At 37.8% G+C, this 12,071-nt stretch overlaps 1 pseudogene; it reads right to left on the bottom strand.

The window, feature by feature from the left end:
• Positions 1-1,533: 1,533 nt before the first annotated feature.
• LOC117800914 lies at positions 1,534-2,419 on the bottom strand (annotated as a pseudogene).
• Between the last annotated feature and the right edge of the window lie 9,652 nt (positions 2,420-12,071).

Genomic DNA, 12,071 nt, shown 5'->3' with positions numbered 1-12,071 from the left:
CTTTCTTTCTTTCTTTCTTTCTTTCTTTCTTTCTTTCTTCTTTTTCTTTCTTTCTTTCTTTCTTTCTTTCATCTTCTTTCTTTCTTTCTTTCTTTCTTTCTTTCTTTCTTTCTTTCTTTCTTCTTTCTTCTTTTTGTAGGTAAATATTATCTTGGATCACACAAAAGTATACAATATATTAATTTATTCAGCCCTTTTTGGTTTTAAATGAATAGGACAACATCAGTTTGTTTTCTACTTAGAAATCTTGGTTAATATTGAAAAAAGAAAAGTGCAACATGTTTTGAAAGTCTGAAAGAGTATGGTAATTATCTGTAAGTATTCATTCTTTTCTCTTTTTTAATTAATTAACTTCAAAATTAAAGGAGCACAAGTGGCTCCCCAAATGAAAAACACATTTTGCTTCTTCTCTTACTTCAACCTGTGGACTTGCAACCGAAGTCTGTGTCAGGGCTGGAGGTGAAAAGGACAGGTGTGTCTTCTGAATAACATTCTCTAGAGAAACTCCTCCACCCTCATGTGTCTTTCCCCTTTTCGCAATCTGGAGAGCAGACATCAGCCAGTTTCTATCACATGGGGAGCATACCAGGGAATGGTAGACAAAACCCAGTTGAATGGTGACAATTCTGAAAGATGATGATGTCACATGTTGGTGAGAATGTGGAACAACTATAACCTCTATGCACTCTTTGTGGAAGAGTATAATGGTAGAAGCCTTTGGAAAATTCTTTAGCAATTTCTCTTTTTTTTAAAATTTCAGATATATTATATTTCTTCAAATTTATTTATCAAGAATGACTGAAATAAAAAATACAATTGAGGGGCACCTGGGTGGCTCTATTGCTTGACCGTTGGACTCTTGATTTCCGCTTAGGTTGTGTTCTCAGGATCGTGAGATCAAGCCCCAGGGTTCCGTGGTCACTATTGAATCTGCTTGAGATTCTCTCTCCCCCTGTCTCTCCCCCTGCTCTCTAAATAAGTAAATAAATAAAATCNGAGTGACTGAAATAAAAAATACAATTGAGGGGCACCTGGGTGGCTCTATTGCTTGACCGTTGGACTCTTGATTTCAGCTTAGGTTGTGTTCTCAGGATCGTGAGATCAAGCCCCAGGGTTCCGTGGTCACTATTGAATCTGCTTGAGATTCTCTCTCCCCCTGCCTCTCCCCCTGCTCTCTAAATAAGTAAATAAATAAAATATTTTATATATATAATTGAGTCCCATCATCATGGAAATGGCTTTAGGAGAAAGCTGGTCAGCTGACTATTATTGCTTTCCATTTTCAACCAGTAAATAGTTGCCATTGATAAATAGCCAACAGTCTGTCAAGAATGCTCACAAGATATTATATAATACAACATGTCTGTTGACNGGAAATGGCTTTAGGAGAAAGCTGGTCAGCTGACTATTATTGCTTTCCATTTTCAACCAGTAAATAGTTGCCGTTGATAAATAGCCAACAGTCTGTCAAGAATGCTCACAAGATATTATATAATACAACATGTCTGTTGACGGAACAAACTAGATAGTAACTTATGTGAACTTGTTGATTTCCTCACACAAGCACAAAAGCACGATGCATGCCTCTGAGAACGGAGGACTGTGCACCCTTGCTAACAGCTGTGGCTCCTTCCTGGCAGGCAGTCTTCCTCCAGCAGTCAAACATGCTGTGCACATGGTGTCAGCATCTCTGCGCCCTGACTGCCTCACTCCACAGTTGCACAATGTTGGGAATANACTCCACGGTTGCACAACGTTGGGAATGGGCCAAAGGGATACGGTGTCTAGGCAGCAAGCACTGGGATGGATTGTGCGATCAGTCAGTGGATGGAGATGTGCATATTCTTGGGATCTGGAAGCCTTCCCTTTGCAGAGTCATAGATGCCCAAGCAGGCAGCTCGGGAGATGAGAATAACCTGCACAGACACCTGAACACCTTGGTATAGGCCCTCGGTTCCATCGGATTTGTCGATTGAGCTGCCAGGGCCTCTGAATTCCCTTTCAGATCATGTGTCCACATCAGGTGCTAGACGGGTATGGGCAAAATCAAGAGGATACACAAAACAAGGGTGTGGCCCCAGCAGCACCACCTGATGCTAGATTCCCTCTTGTCCACAGCACCGAGGAAGATCTGCTTGTGTTAATCTGTGAAGGTGAGGCTGAGAAGCTGGGTGGGGAGGCATATGATGATATTATCCAGGTTACTATGCCAGAAGGACAGGACTCCTTTGCTCCCCAGAGATACGAGCCATGCAGTCGATAATGCCCTTACATTGCTTGTTTGTGGTGATTGCTTGCTGGCATGCTGTACCTGCAGCAGGAGCTTGACCATTCCAAGGGTGCTACACGGTTTTGGAGGTGGCCATGGCCACTCCACCCACCAGGGGATCCTTGGCGAGGACACAGTGGAATCTGTCATATTGAAAGGAAGAGGAGGCCACGACTTCAGGACTGCCCTAGGAACTGGCTGGGACTCTGGGGCTCTCTTTAATGACTGAGCCACCCAGGCGCCCCTCTGGGTCTCTCTTTAGCAATTTCTTATGAAATTAAACACATATCTGCCTTAACACCTAGATAATTCTACATCTACATGTCTATACAAGGGAAATAAAAGCATTCATAGAGGGGGGATGGGGACATATTGTCTGATGGGTACAGTTTCTGTGGTTGAGGAACAAGTTCTGGAAAAGGATAGTGGTGGTGGTTACACAACGTTGGGAATGGGCTTAATGCTACTGAATTAAATGCTTGAAAACTGTTAGAATGTTAAGTTTCACGTCATGCATACTTCATCACAATAAGAAGACACACCCATAGGAAGAATCTACAGAGATGTCCATGGTAATTTTATTCATAATAGCTCAAAATGAGAAATAAAAATATCCATCAAGAAGTAAATGACAGGGATGCCTGGGTGGCTCAGTCTGTTAAGAGGCTGCCTTCGGCTCAGGTCATGATCCTGGGGTCCTAGGATCGAGTCCCATGTCAGGCTCCCTGCTCAGAGGGGAGTCTGCTTCTCTCTGCACCTCCCCTGCCCCTTCTCTCTCTCACTCTCTCAAATAAATAAATAAAATCTTTAAAAAAAAAAGAAGTAAACGACAAAATATATTGTCATAAATTCATTAAGAGTAAGGGTTGAGCAAATTACACCCAACTGGGCAAATCTGGCCTGAGGCCTGTGTTTAAATAGCCTGAGTGCTACAAATGATCTTCATATTTTTTAAGGTATAAAAAAACTAGAAAGAAAATTATGTGATAGAGACAAGTGTGGGTCCAGCAAAACCTAAGATAGTTACTATATAGCTTTTTACAGAAAAAAAAGTTACTGACTTTTGATTTAGAGGGTAATTACTAATCAATAAAAATAACAAATTATTGTCACGTGAAACACTGTGTTTAATAGACATTATGCTGAGTGAAAGAATCCAAGTACAAAAGATATATATTAAGCAGTTCAATTTATGTGAAGTTCTACAATGGGCAAAATCAAATGAATATCTTCAACATCAAAGGAATTTGATTAAGCTGACAACATGTGCTTCTCTACATTATCTGCTGAAAAGAATATGATGTTACTTATGTGATAATAAGGCAAAAATGCATAATCAAAATTTAATCATGAGGAAACCAAAGAAAACAAAACCTGAGGGATATTCTATGGAAAAACTGGCTTGGGCTCTTAAAACATATCAATGTCATGAAAGACAAATAATGGCCGAGGAATTATCGAAGTTTATAAAAAACTAAAGTCTTCAAGACAACTAGACACAGTGCATGACTAGGGAAGAAATGTTTNAATGTTATAAAGGACGTTAATGAGATAAGGAAATCTTTGACTATGGATGGTAGTTTATATAATGAATCAGTTCTGTTTCTTAGGCAAATTTAATATATTTTAAAGTATTCAAAATGTATTTAAAATAAAATACATAAAATGTTTAAAATACATAATATGTTTTTTAAATCTTTTAAAAATATTTAAAATTATTGGAAAAGTACTCACATAAAATTTTTTATTTGAAGGGAATCAAACTCAATCCTGATTAGGTGAGATTATATTCTTGATTTTGTAACTCAAATGGATTACGTTGGTATGGGTCCTCCTGCTCTAGATAGTGGCAGAGGGCCAGTTTTATGATTTGCTGTTTTTCTCTTCCTTTTACAAGCTTTGCCACAGAAATTAGGTTTTAGAATTTGAGGGCCTTATATGTCTTCTGAAAGATAACACTAAACTATGTATCTTTGACCTCATCCATGTTATGTAATCTCACTGGGTTGTCATTCTGATCCTTTTTTTTTCATGCTCAGCAGGAAAGCACAAGATAAAAATAGACAGAAAATACTATTTGTAATTGATAAGTGATGAAAGTCAGTCAGTCCGGGCCTATCTTGTCCAGTGGCTTTCTCAGTTGCATAATTCACTTCTATAACCTAAATCATGAATAGAATGAATACAAACCAAACCAAAAGATGCATCAATTACTGGAAGAAATACTCCTTTGGGGAGGTGCGAATGATTACCTCCCTTCGTCAACGGAGTTTGTTACCTGGAATGATATATTCACCATTAACATCACCATTAACAAAGATTTATTAAGTACTTGTTACATGCCAAACACTAGGAATAGCAAGTTAAGGATATACAATCTATTTGATATTATTTATTTGTTAGGGATACTAGATACTAGAGTAAAACTAGATTTTTAGATATAATCAAAATCACTGGATATTAGAGTAAAATTAAAGTTACTATTTATTCTCAGGTTTAAGCTTTCTGATAATGATGTCTAGATCTCAAAAAACCCCAGAGTGTTGAGAACATAATCTTATCTACAGTAGACAGCTTTTTGACTGGTGCAGTGAGTGCCCACTGGTGTTAGGAGACTGGTCCAGATGGCAGCCCACAAGCCCCTTCAGCTCTTAGACACTTTGAATCAGTGTTGCTGGGGACACACTACCATCTCCCAGCTATTCCTGTTTATCTGTGTTCTGTAGCTGGAAGATGAAGAGATCATTTATTTGCTTCGGGTAAATATACGTGAACTGGTATGTCTAGCATGGACTCTTTAAATTGTTCCAGGTAACAAAGGTAACATTTTGCTGTAGGAGCACAGGGATGGAGGTATTGAAAGTACTTTTAGCTAAGAGGAAAGGTTACCTAAAAGTAGAGTGCTTGGCAGAGCTGTGTGCTCTGCAATTGTACTAAATAACTAAAGAAGTAAGTGAAAATGGCAAATAACTATCTTGAGAATTATTTTTAATTAGCCTTTGGTATTCCCAAATAAGAAGGTAGATTAATGAGAGAAATCAGAAATTATGTTAATAACTTAATATATGAGTAGGCTGAGAAAAAGAAATAATGTCCCTTTTTCCATTAACTAATCATAGATCAGGATGTGAAACTTTTCCTCAACAATCTATTGGTTACATTATTTTGGAAATTTAATGCATAGAGTCATAGAATTTTATGTCTTTTTTATTCATAATAATTCATTCTTTATTTAAAATTAATAAGCATTTGAGTCTCCTATGGCTTGCTACCATACTACATTATATCATATCTGTATAAGTATGTAAACTTTAATTTGAGAAGCAAAGATAAAGTAAGACAATGAGATATCAATTTTTTTACCCAAAGCGAACAGCATCTACTTGAAACAGAGCTCAAAACTCTACCAGTGATTTTCCTCAGAATGAGTGAAGACTCTTAGGAACACGTGCTATTGTTGAAAGGTAAGCAATGGAGAATATCTTGAGGGAGCCTAGAAATTTTAAGAGCAAATCTGTTATGAGTTAGTGGATATATTATTCACGGGGACATAGCTAATAGATGGTGCATACTGTCATTTTCTCCAGATGTGACAGAATGACTTATGTCCAAGAAATAGCTGCTTGAGATATATATACTAATAAATATTAGTGCTTCCTTCCAAAGTTTTACACATTTTAATTAATTGATTTATATTTGGTGGTGATTTCATTGATGTTAAAAAGATTAGCTAATAAACATTTTGGAAGTGGGTTTTTGTTTTTTGTTTTTTGTTTTTGGATACTCGATTTAATAAAAAAGCATTTCCCAGACCTATTATTCATACATGTTAAACTCCCTGGGGGAAGTGATAGGTAAAATATAAGATCTTAAGTTCTTCATTAAGAACTTTGTTCTGTGATAAATTCTCCTCAATTTCTGAAACAGTTTTTAAAGAATGTAGGTGGGGTGCCTGGGTGACTCAGTCAGTAGAGCCTCTGACTCTTGATTTCCGCTCTGGTCATGATCTCAGGGTTGTGAGATCAAGCCCCACATTGGGGCTTATTTAACTCTTAATAGAAAGCTAGGAGGCAGGCAATGCAGACACAGTAGAGGATCTAGGAGCAGAAAGTAAAACAGAATGTCAACAGTGTTGGCCTCCTTAAAAAAATGTATGAGACCTTCAACCCATTGTTTGTTACCTGCTGTGTATCTTTGGCCAGCATTATGCCATGTGGCCTCTTTGTGATGAAAGCCTGTTTGGGACAGTGGAATTTTCTATTAGAAATTATCACCAAGTCAGAACTCTCTGCTAGTTGAAGACTGACCTTCCTTGAACAACGACGAGCTGAGACTGATCCATTCTAACAAAACAAAATATTTTCTGTGGATAATTTCTTGTGCTCCTTTCCAGATTTTGTCTAGATAAAGTGGTCAGTCCTGACAGTTGCTTTAGACTAAAGGATCCTACCCAAAAAGGGTCACCGCCTTGAGGAAATCCAGAGACTGTACCCTAATGGCACCTGGGTTCTCACCTTCGTTAGTGCCCCGCTTTGTATCAGATAACTCTTAATAGAATATTTCATGGGAAAGTTTCCCAGCCACAACTGAATCCCTTTCTGCACGTTCTTATGGATATTGTTCGGTGTTTAGAAACCATCATTTTCAGCCATGCAGGCTATAGGTTATATAAACTTACATCCATGATGGTATGTAAGTTAGAGTCCTCTTCCCTTAGAAATGGAGTTTTCTTCTCTCTGTGAATGAAGTGGATAGGTCCAATCTGATATCACCATTTTTCTTTTAAAATCAGCAAAAATTTACAAAAGTAAGTCAGTATTCTGAATTGTTCTTATTTTCCCAACAGTTGGCCAGCACATGGCCTATGTCATGAGGAACCATATATGAAATACACCCGCATTTTTGCTAGTGAAAATTAAGGGCCACCAGCATTGTAGATGACAGCATATATGTCCTCCCCGCCCACCCTCTCCAGCTATGGTAGTTCTATACTTTAACTTCTGTTATTTGCAGAACCCTGCTTCCAGGTCCTAATTCTGTATCAGTTGGCACGATGGTAAAATACAAGGAACGTGAAATCCATCAAACAATAACCTTAAAAATCAGTGGGCTTTTTTCTTCTTTTTTTTTCACTTAAGATATTAAGATATAGGCAGGTATGGTGTTTCCATGACATTATTATGGACCCAAGTCCCTTTGTCTCTACTCCGTTACTGTTACCACTTGGCTTCTCTGCATCCTACATCTTATATTTCTGCTACATCTCTAGGTATCATGTTTGAGTTCCAGGCAGAGAGAAGGTAAAGCAGTACAGTGGAAAGTAAAAATCATCATATGAACAGAGATTATTCCTTGTCAACCTTTTTGAGAAATCTTACCCAGCAGTTCTTTTTTTAAAAAAAGATTTAGTTATTTATTTACACAGAGAGAGAGAGAATGTGGAGGTGGGAGGGGCAGAGGGAGAATCTCAAGCGGACTCCTCACTGAGTGTGGAGCCGACACCAGAACCCTGAGATCATGACCTGAGCGAAACCAAGAGTTGGCTGCTTAACTGATTGAGCCACCCAGGTGCCCCTCATCCAGCAATTCTTGTTTACAATTTAATGGCTAGAACAATAGCATAGCTTCTATAAGTGAAAGAAAGTTGGGAAAGATGGGAATTTTAAAATAGAAACACAGTAACCCTATGGAGGAAGGAAGAATTGATCAATTCTGTCTTTAATATTTAATGTATTCTAAGACAGCATCTGTGGTTCCCCACTCTGTCATATCTAATGGTGCCTCTATCTGCACATACATATGTAAAACTGCCCCTTTATAACCTTAAATTGAAATTAAGAATAGTGACATCATCTATATTAATATTTTAAAAAAATAGCTGCAATGACTTCTTTGAACTTCACTTTCTTCATACAGGCAAAAGAGATGACAGTAATTATAACACAGGGTTGTCTGTTCTGACTTTAAATATATGATATACTTTGAGGTGTAAGCACCTGTAGACAGTATGTTTCCAATAAATGCCTCCTCTAGTTATTATCATTATGGTTAGTACCAAACACATGGTATTGTATCTCTCTTAAATTTTTGTTTTATTTTACAAAGCTTTCTTCCTTTTCTATCTATAAAATACTTGAAGATCTTCATTTCTTCATTAAGCACATATTTAGCACAGTGTGTAGCTGATTATATGCATTCAATGTCTTTAATGAAAGAATAAAAGCATAGAGATTAATACTTAACCTATTTATTACTTGAACTCAATTTCCACAATATATGTAGAAGTCCTAGATTATAGCTAAATAGTCTAAATTAATATTAGTTAACCCACTATGGTGGTGTCACCCAAATAACTAAGGAAGAGGTATTTTAGGGTTGGCTGTCTTCTTCAAGTAGAAAATCCAATACAAATGAACCATCTTCAATTTTTTCTAAGATGTCAGACCCCAGAAAACTATATTATTCCATGAGATTCAAAAGAAGCTCCAGGAAAGAAAGGGTGCTACTTGGTGCATGGATAAGTTTTGGAGTGGCTGAGTTAAATGGAATTAAATGTAACAGAACAGATCTCTTTACTGCAGAACTTCAAAGAGCTTTAGTTGGTGAACTAGAATTGTGAGTTAAAGAATGCAATTTCTATTTTTTAAACTAAAGGGCAATTATGTACTTAACTTATTGTATTAATCAGCTTGGGGCTGCCAAAGTAAGATACCACAGACTGGATTAAACAGAAAGTTATTTTCTTACAGTCTGGAGGCTGGAAGTCGAAGATAAAGGTGCCCACAAGTTTTGTTTTGGTTGAGGCCTCTTTTCCTGGCCTGCAGATGGCTGCCTTCTTGCCAGCTACTCACATGGTCTTTCTTCCGTGCATATGTGTGCATGTGTGTGCACACACACAAGCACAGAAAGAGAGAGAGGGGGAAAGGAGAGGGAAGGGGAAATAGGGAAAAGGAGGGAGAGAGGGGAGGGGAGAGGGAGAAGGAAAGATGTGGTGTCTTTTCTTCCTCTTTTAAGTACATCAATCCTATTGTATTAGGGCCCCCTGCTCCATGACTTCATTCAACATTAACTACCTCCTTAAAGGATGTATCTCCAAATATAGTCACACTGAGGATTAGGGAATCAACATCTGAATTTTGGGGGGACACAATTCAGTCCATAACACTTGCTTATTTTAGAACAACTTAATTTTTGATTAATGTTGATATGAAAACTTAGTGATGGCTACTAAACAGTGTAAAATTTTAAGAGCATATTAAATAAGACTGTTCCTACACTTTGGCTAAAGCCTTTTGGCAGAATAATTTTCCCAAAATGTTTCCAAAAATATATCCCACGCTTTTCTAACAATGAGACTTTGCTATTCCTCTTACAGAGTATTGAATGTATGTCCCCTAACCATGCACCTGGTGGGCTTTGTGACTATCTCAGCTGGTAACGTATGGTACAAAGGATGCTATGTGACTTTGAAGTTATTGCTTGATTGTCTTAGAACACTGCCCACGAAAGAAGCCAGTATGCAGTGGTTACTGAGGGCAGCCCTGGGGCTTCCATGCCCCAGAGAAGCCCACACCAGTGTATATGGAGAGACCATATGGAAGGGTCTTGGGCTTACATGACAAGAGAGACATGTCTGATAGTATCCAGTTGCTCCAGGCTTGACTGCTTCCTGTCCACGCACATGTGACTCTACCCACACAAGAGACCTAGAACCAGAACTGTCCATCTGAGCTCCTTCCTAATTTCTGACCTATGGAAGTCATGAATGGTAATAGATAATTACTTTTTTTAAGCCACTAAACTTTGGGCTGGGTGGTTATATAACCATTGCTAACTGAAAAATAATTTGGTACCTAAATGTAGCATTGATTTGGGATCATGTGTCAGGGAGAAACTGGAAGAACATAGGAGAATGTTTGCAGAAGCATAAAGGTCCTGGGAGTGGCTGTTGGTGAGGGAATTAAAACAAAACAAAACAAAACAAAACTTAGCCAACAATGGTGGTGGAAGCTACAGAACTCACGCTACTGGTCACATAAATACCAGAAAGTTGGTGGCACTGGTGACTGCAACTGGCCAACCGGAAATGTGCTTACTGAATTTGTTTATCCAGGTGGGAAATTTCTAGACAGAATGTGGAAGATACTACCAGCTAACAAGAAATTGAAGATAACTTTGAAATGATCTCAAAAGAAATAAAGTTCTTAGAGTGTTAGGTTGTGAATAAACAATGAAAGTTAAAAAAAAAAAGGAATGAGGATATGAAAGACATACTTTGATGATGTTTGGGGGCTCAGAGATCCCATAAGAGGACTTGAAAATATAAACAATGTTAGTATAAAAATCCATTGGAAAAAGAGGAAAATGTACATGTGCTTAAAAACAGAAAGCTATGAAAATATAAATTTTTTGAAGAATTTTGTCAAATCTCCAAAAAGATAAAGTGTTCTACATGAGACTAATTTAAGAGTAATGAATTTCAAGTTCAAAATGTATATACGTCTCAGCCAAAAGTAGAGAGATGTATTGAACATTGTTAGTGAAAACTAATCAACTCACTCATAGTAACTGATGGCAGCAAACAAATTCTGGGTGAAGGAGAGCTGAAACTGTCAGAGGTAGTTAAGATGCACACAGATAATTCATGAAATGGTTGAACATTTACATAAAATAAGAACCTCTATAAAACTCAGAAATGAGAACCCCTGTCTATTCCATCCTGCTTATTCTAAAGATAGACCTTTTTTCTGGAGAGAAGACATAAGCTGTGAACCCAAGACATATGCTAAGAAAACAACCTAAGGATTTTAATGTTTAACAGGTAGAGACTGAAAAACAACTCTTTAGAACTTCATTAATCACGTGCTTTCAGCAAGGACCTCAAGGCAAAAACACCTCCTCTATTTTGTCCCTCACACTAGAATATACAGAGTTTTCTATGATCAATCAAAAATGTGCCAATCTGATTTTTTTTTCCTTCTTATACTGAAAGACATGGGTCAGTGTCTGAGGATGGGACTCTTCCTGGTCCTAAAGGGTCAGCCAAGATGTCCAGAGAAAGATCTGTCCTGGTTTTGAGCCATGAGGCAGTTACACCTGTGGGTACGAGAGGATGCTGCTCTCTAACCATATGGGATGGACTGGGCTTAGCAAAGCCTTCAGACCTGTGCTGCATGTGTGCTTTGACTCACCCTTGGAAGGACGCTTGTGTATATTTGATCATTTTTGACTGTCTCCTCAAATATAGAGATTATAGGCTCTAATTACCTGGTTATTGGTGCTGAACATTTATCCTTAAGAGAATCTCCTCTGGTTTTCACAATGAAGAAGAAATCTGCCTTTAATCATTAAGAAAAGATTCTTAGAAACCTTCATTTGATATTGAATGCTGAGTCTTATGATTAAAAAAAACAATAACCACCACAGATGCAATTTTTTAAAAAAGATTTTATTTATTTATTTGACAGAGAGAGAGGCAGCGAGAGAGGGAACATAAGAAAGGGGGGTAGGAGAGGGAGAAGCAGGCTTCTCGCTGAGCAGGGGGCCCGATGTGGGGCTTGATCCCAGAATGCTGGGATCACACCCTGAGCCAAAGGCAGATGCTTAACTACTCAGCCACCCAGGCGCCCCACCACAGATGGCACTTTAAGCAGAATCCTTTCTGTAGATTTATCTCTTTAGTTTCCTAAAGCTCATGTACATAGTAAATAATTTGAAATCAGAATAAACATTACTTTAAATAGTTTTGTTTTATATTTTTAAAATGTCTTGCTCTAAAAATGATTGGAAATCATTGGTGTAA

The sequence above is a fragment of the Ailuropoda melanoleuca genome, unplaced genomic scaffold, assembly GCF_002007445.2.
Source record: "Ailuropoda melanoleuca isolate Jingjing unplaced genomic scaffold, ASM200744v2 unplaced-scaffold9045, whole genome shotgun sequence".
Taxonomy (NCBI): Eukaryota; Metazoa; Chordata; class Mammalia; order Carnivora; family Ursidae; genus Ailuropoda; species Ailuropoda melanoleuca.
This window is presented reverse-complemented; position numbering and strand designations above follow the sequence as displayed.